This window comes from Petaurus breviceps, unplaced genomic scaffold (genome assembly GCF_028583685.1).
Source record: "Petaurus breviceps papuanus isolate PSGF00001 unplaced genomic scaffold, PetGlider_PUasm1.0 99, whole genome shotgun sequence".
Taxonomy (NCBI): domain Eukaryota; kingdom Metazoa; phylum Chordata; class Mammalia; order Diprotodontia; family Petauridae; genus Petaurus; species Petaurus breviceps.
In genome coordinates, this window is record NW_027187465.1 from 7,737,198 (window position 1) to 7,743,290 (window position 6,093).

At 43.0% G+C, this 6,093-nt stretch overlaps 1 protein-coding gene across 1 annotated transcript in view; it reads right to left on the bottom strand.

Annotated features, from left to right (window-relative positions):
* The window catches only part of MYO18B (myosin XVIIIB), a 377,501-nt gene extending 371,849 nt beyond the window's left edge, over nucleotides 1-5,652 (bottom strand). The window contains exon 1 of the mRNA XM_069081888.1: nucleotides 5,480-5,652. The gene's annotated coding sequence lies outside the window, so the exon portion shown is untranslated. The remainder of the gene's footprint in view (nucleotides 1-5,479) is intronic.
* Between the last annotated feature and the right edge of the window lie 441 nt (nucleotides 5,653-6,093).

Genomic DNA, 6,093 nt, shown 5'->3' on the forward strand with positions numbered 1-6,093 from the left:
CAAGAAAGAGAGACAGAAAGACAGACAGAGACAGGAGAGACAGACAGTGGCAGAGACAGGAGAGAGAGAGACACACACACACACACACACACACACACACAGAGGAGAACAGATTGGTCAATGATTGGTTAATCACACCTTGCTAGTTTCCAGAGGGTTTTCTCCTACACAACCCAAGACTTTTCCTTCACATAATGAAATGTCAGACAACAACACAATGTGAATTAGAGTGGGAAAAAAATATCACAAAAGAGACACCAAGTGAGTCAGCTCCTGTGGGCGGTGAAGGGGGTGGATTTCAGATGGATAGATCGTGGGGCTCATTCAACTTCATGCTAGTGGATGTATGCGTAAGAGCTCTCTATGCTGCTTACAAGATGCCCAAGTCAGCTCCAAAGCTGAGGGCAACTGTTGAGATAATGTGCTTCCCCTGAGCTGCCTTTATTCAAAAGGAGAACTGAACCTTAACCCTTCCTCTGTTGCACAAGCCTTCAAGAGAGGAAAAAATCCTTCCCTTAGGAAGCTGAACTCAAGCTTGGAGAGACAGAAGCTGGAATTTACAATTCAATTAAAATTCTGGGCTGGAAGCCAGAAGACCTGTGTCCTAGACCTGCCCATATCTCTAACTCAGTCTAGTGCTATAATCATCGATTATAGGAACCTCAGAGCTACAAGAGGCAATCACAGGATCTGAGGGTGGGAAGGGACCCCATGGGTCATCCTATCCCATGCAACCCTGAACAACAGACCCCTCTACAGTGCCCCTGACAACCACCCAAAGACTTCTAGTAATGGGGAACTCACCGCATCATAAGGTAACACAATCCACTTTGGGAGGGATACCTCTCATTGTTAGGGAGTTTGTCCCAACCTCAAGCCTAAATTTACTTCTCTGCAGCCTCTGTGCAGCTCCTGGGTTTGCCTTCTGGCACCAGGTAGAAAAAAAATCAATTCCTCTCCCATACTACAGTCTTTCAAACATTCTTAGAACAAATGTCATAGGTTTGGGGCTGAAAAGGACCACATCTAATCCAAACACTTCATTTTACAGATGAGGAAACTGAGGCTCACAGAGGTTAAGTGACTTGGACAGTCAGGCAGGTAATAAATTATCATGACACACACCCCACACAAGTTTTTAATTTTCCAGATTAAGCAATCTCAGTTTTTTACAGTGATCTTTAGATAGCATGATCATGAGACTTTCTCCAAATGATCAATCTCCTTCTTTAAAATGTGGTGTCTAGAATAAAACACAACATTCTGGAGAGGATCTAGTTAAGGTAGTAGGTCTGTCCTTTCCCTAATACTAGACTGATAAGATTCCTCCTTAATGCATCTCATTAGGTCTTCAGTAATAACCCACATTGCCTCAGAGACAATATCAAGATCAACCAGTGGTCACTCAGACCTCCAGCAGTGAGGAACTAACTCCCTCTCAGGGTAGTCTATTCCATCTGAGCCTCTGTTCCCTCTTCTGTGAAATGAGGGATATTGGATGAGCCAAGCTTTAAGAGCCCTCCCAACTCTGGCAATCCTTGGTTCCCAAGTCTGGTTTGGCAATATTCCAATGATCTCAGGCAAATACAGGAAAATTTTCCCAAAATTTTTCAAACAATGAAAAGAAATTCATTCCTATCTAAAGAATAAAATCAATGCCTGCCATGCTGCCCCATTTTGAGTGTGTTGGGGGGGGGGGGGAGGGAGTCACACAAATAACAATAGAGTGTCACGTGCCCATGATGGCAGCACAATTGTTGGTCAGCTGGTTAAGAACTAACCAGTTCAGTCCATCAAATGCTTTCTCTTTTTATTTCTGTTTGGTTTGCGTTTGGGTTTTGCCTCTCCATGCCAAACAACAGGTCACTTGTTTCACAGAATTAACTGAATGTGGGACTGAAACGTTGTCTCAGCGTCATGAAACCATGGCCAAAGTCTCTCTGTTGATAGCCCAAGGGCATCTCTCTTATGTTTCCGGTCCCTCTGGACTCAACTTGAAATGGCGCAAGGGCAGACAGATGAGCCTCCTGGATCAATGTGTGTCTTGTGAGGTCTGCTTTGTATTAGTCAGACCCTAAAAGGGAAAATCACGTCCAGCTTGGGTCATCAAGCTTTAAAAAAGGATGCATGAGTACTGGGGAACATTCTGTGAGGTCACAAAAGACCAAACAAGAGGGAAAATCAGAGCCGGGGTGATTTGGTGCAGCTGGTTCACTCAGGTAGCTGAATAGGGATCCAGTGACAGGAACCTGAACTAGAAACTAGGTCTCTAGAACCCTGACTCAGTGTTTTTGTCTTTGTTACATCATAAGGAAGAATTCAATGAAATTCAGGGTGATAAATAAATGGGAGAATTGTTGTGGGAGCTTGTGGAATGTGCACAAAATGATCTATGAGAAGGAAAGGAGCAGTCATTCACCCAAGATGGTGGAGACAAAGGTGAGGGCCAGACCCTGTTAGTCATCCAAATGTTGTGAAGACCCACTATGCACCTAGCACTAGAGACACAAAACAGAAAAAGGACCCATTCTTGTCCGCAGGGGACTTAGATTGTGTTGGGAAATAGAACACGAAATAATAATGACAAGAATAATGGCACATGAAGGGTGCCAAGCACCCACACAAACGTCTCATCTGATCTTTACAAGAATGCTGGGAGGTAGATGCTATTATTATTCTCATTTTGCAGAAGAGGAAGCTAAGGTAGACAGAGGTTAAATGACTTGCCCGGGTTCATATGTCTAGTAAATGCCTGAGGCCTAAGATTTTCCTGAGTATAAGCATATGTGCTTATGTATACACATATATGTGTATGTGTGCATGTGAATCCAGCTTGTGTAGATACATGTGTACATGTGTATACATGCATATGCACATGTATGTATGTATATTATATATGTGCTGATTATGTGTGTAAACTTATGCACATATTGTATGTCTTCCTGAGTCCAGGTATATATGTGTGTATACATCTATATGTGTGTATACAAGTTTTTCTGAGTCTAGGTATCTATCTGTCTATCTGTCTGTCTGTCTGTCTATCTATCTATCTGTCTGTCTGTCTGTCGCTGTCTGTCCTCCCGTCTGTCCTTCCGTCCATCTATCTATCTATCTATCTATCTATCTATCTATCTATCTATCTATCTATTGTCTATCTGTCTATCTATGTCTGTCTGTCTATCCATCCATCGTCCATTTATCTAGCTAGCTATGCATGTATGTTTAAATATGTGCATGCGTGTATAGCTTATATGTGTATGTTTCATGTGTGCATATAAACATTGTGTAAACTCAGGTCTTTATTAGTCCATGCATTTATGCATGTCTGTGTGTGTGTATGTATATTATAGACAGATATGTGTGTGTATTTTATATGTGTGGATAAACATATTGTGAACTCAGGTCTGAGTCTGAGAGTGGGTTATACACACACATATATACATGCACATATAAACATATAGATATATTGCATATACACACATATATTGTGTAATGTATAATATTATATGTAAATATGTGTCTATATGTATGTGCATGCATAAGTGGAGTTAGGAAGACCTGAGTTCAAATCTGACCTCAGACATTTACTAGATGAATGTATGTATATGTATGTGTGTATAGATATATTAGCAAATACAAAAGCACTTGAAAAGTCAGGAATAGAAAATACAAATCATAACAACTGAGGGGAGGGCTAGGGCTGTTGCAACTGGGGGGCTCAGGATAGACCTCCTGTAGGAGATGGTCCCTGAGCTGAGCTGTACCTTGGGAATTTTAAGTGGCAGAGGAGAGGAAGGAGAGAATTCCAGGGGTGGAATAGATGCTAAGCATTTCACAAATATTATCTCACTTGATAATGAAGTACTAGATACCTCCAACTTGAGCCCTGCAGTCATCAGGAGGCCACTGTGGGTACCCCTGACTGCTAAGGCATTATATTTCCTTTCAGTCTTGCTCTCTAACTCAAGGTTGTTGATCTTTTTAGTTTCTGCCCAGAACTCTGAAATGACACACAACAGTTGCCTCTTTCTGGGCCCTGAGGCTGCATTGACTTTTTTGCTGTTGATTTTAAAAATACTACTTATATTATTGGGTTTTTTCCATTTACCTTCATTTCTAGGTATATTCCCTCCTCTACCCCACAAGTCGTTCCTTATAACAAAGATTAAAAAAGAAATATGAAAGATAGAACCCCAATACATCAGTTATGTCTGACAATATACAGAATATTCCACACTCATGATTCATTCTCCCTACACCCACACAACACATACATACCACAAACACACAACATAAACATACATACTACTCATGACTCATGCATACCAAAAACACACAGCATACATACAACACAAACATACATGCAACATACAACACCATACACACAACACACACATACCTCTCCTTGCAAAGAACAGGGAAGGGGAGCTTTACTGGTTCTCACCCTGCTTCCATTACATAATCCTCAGTTAGATGTTTTGGGACAGTGAGAAAAAAGCACACAGAGCATTATTTCTTCCTAATATTTAACTGAGCGACAGTAACCACCTCATGCCCCATTTGAGAGTGCATCAAATGGGACCAGAACTGAACTGCTCTGGTAGAGAAAAACACCCCCAAACCACCTTCCACATCAGACCCACTGTCATCCAGACTCCGAGCTCCAAGCCCAACTCCTCCAGTTCCAATGTGGATGGAAAATATCTTTGGTAAGCAGGGTGCCTTCTGTGTGATTCTCCTAGTCTACATCTACAGAAGAGTCGCAAGGACATTGTGTCTGGGGGAATTTCCACGTCAAAGTCCATCCAGGCTCTCCCCTGAAGCCTATGAATCTTTTCTCCTCTGGACCTTCAATGGGTCCAGGGACAGTTACTGGCAAATCTTTTCATGTTATAGTCTCCACTCACAGTAATAGCTGATCTCAGAACTTTAAAGGCCACCAGTGAGCCCTGGGGTCAAAAGAAAATGTTAAGAAGCCCATTTGATGTTGGTATCCAACTGGGCTTTGGCTAGTCATGGAAAATAATTAGGAGAATCTCTTATACTCCCACTGAACTAGAGAATTGGAACCCAATGTGATAGTGGGGGAAATGATAAAACCAACAGACCAAACTCCTAAGAACTCAATTGTTCAATTTTCCTATTATCTCCAAAGGGGAGGAAAAAATGTAAAAACTTAAGAAAACAGCCATTGAACAAGTGGGCTGAAACCCACTTTTCCAGAAATGGACCCGAATGAGTGATTCTTACTGCTTCCTACTTCAGTGCTCTTTCCCACAAGCCCACAGAGTTAAGGCAGCCGAAACACAAAGGGAGAATCTAAAAATAGCCTCCAGTCCTCCCCTTGAGTCAGGAATCCAGCAAATGGGACCCTCCAAAATATGCGATTTGGAGATGAAAACAGCCCCCATACACACACACACACACACACACACACACACACACACACACACACACCCCAAATAAAGAACTAAGTTACCTTCTTTAGTAAGCAGCACACTAGGATTCAGGTAATAGGGAATGGTACACTGGGCCGAGCGTCTGTATTAGCAGCTAAGGGATCCTACGGACAGCAGAGAAAGCAGGAGGCCGAAAGTGGCAAAAACCAACCAGCTCCCTCTCCTCCCTCCCCCAGCCCCAGGCCCCACGCCCCAGAGTGATAACCGCAGCAGCTGAGTTGACAAGTCATTCCTAAAAATAGTCGGGGCCAGCTCCAGGGTTGGCCTAGAGACGGATACTTCCAGGGGCAGCCGTTGCCCTGGCCGCAGGAGTGACTGAACAGCATGGACATATTTGGTGATTGAGTTGCAAGGGAGGGGGACAGGCTCACCCCGCCAGACGCAAGCACCCCGTCATCCCCAATCACACTGACACACCAGATACTTGTTGCCCAACGGTCCCATTCCTGTGCGTCAGGAGTTCTTAACCTGGGGACCATGAACTTCTTATTTTTCAAATATTTTGGTGCCTGGACTTCAGGATAGTTGGTTACCTTTGTAATCCTCTTCATTCTATTTTCTGCATGTAAAAACATGATTCTGAGAAGGGGCTCACAAGCTTCACCAGACTGACTGCCCAATGGGTCCATGACCC